Here is a 1,172-nt window from a genome sequence, read left to right on the forward strand (position 1 = left end):
CTTGAGAGGAGTACTCTAAACCTCTCATTTACATTCACCTTTTATTATCTTCTTATTCCTATAGACTAAAGTAGTAAGTATCTTAGGTATCCCAAGAAGGGTAAAAAGGATTAACATAATGCAAACTTCCCAGTAACTAAAACCAGGATTAAACATATAATCTGAAAAAATTGATGATTAAGATTGTTGTCTTCACCGAAATAAATCTCATCACAACAGAGGCCTTATATTTTCTCTTTTCCCTGATTAGAGTGCTATCATTCAAAAACTAATGAACTAGGAAATAAAATCTCTCTCCCTTTCTCCACCCCTCCTCAATTTATCTACATAGGGTCAAAGGCAAGACACGTGTACTGGATTCTAGCAATGCAAATGCATTTAAGAGAGGATTAAGCAATTCAAATACATTAAAGATTCAGCAACAGCACTTTTATTCTATTTTAAAAGGCATCAATGTTTCCCACAGCTCTAAACATGGATTGTCTACCTTCCTACCTCCCAATATTCGTTTCTTACTGCTGCTGTAACAAATGACCACTAATTTAGTGGCTTAAAAAAACACAAATTTACCATCATAGTACCACAGCTGAGAAGTCCAAAACAGGTCTCAGTAGGGTAAAATTAAAGTTTTTTGTTCCTTGTGGAGGCTCTGGAAGAAAATTCTTGTTCTTACCTTCTGCAGCATCTAGAGGCCTCTGCATTCTGTGGCTTGTATCTTCCCTTCCACCATCTTCAAAGCAAGTAGGTGCCATCTCTCACCAACTCTGACCTCTTCCACCTCTCTCTTCACTTTAAAGGACGGTTGAGATTACATTGAGCACACCTGGAGAATCCAGGCTGCTCTCTATCTTGAAGTCAGCTGATTACCATCCTTAATTCTAATTGTAACCTTAATTCCCTTTTGCTTTGTGACATTACATATTCAAAGGTTCTAAATATCAGAGTGTAGACATCTTTTTGGGGACCATTATCCTGTATTCTACCTCCCCAACATTCCTTGGAGAACAGAAGACAGCTGTGTGCTACCCCCAGCCCCATCAGGCATGCAGACCCTGCACTGGCTCAATGATAACCACCTGTGTGTTAAAGCATGGCATATCGGCTACTGAATTAACTAAAAAGTTGGAAATGTTTTACTATTGCCTATGGGACAAAAGGTGAGAAGGACATAA

The sequence above is a fragment of the Panthera tigris genome, chromosome A2, assembly GCF_018350195.1.
Source record: "Panthera tigris isolate Pti1 chromosome A2, P.tigris_Pti1_mat1.1, whole genome shotgun sequence".
In the NCBI taxonomy this organism is placed as follows: domain Eukaryota; kingdom Metazoa; phylum Chordata; class Mammalia; order Carnivora; family Felidae; genus Panthera; species Panthera tigris.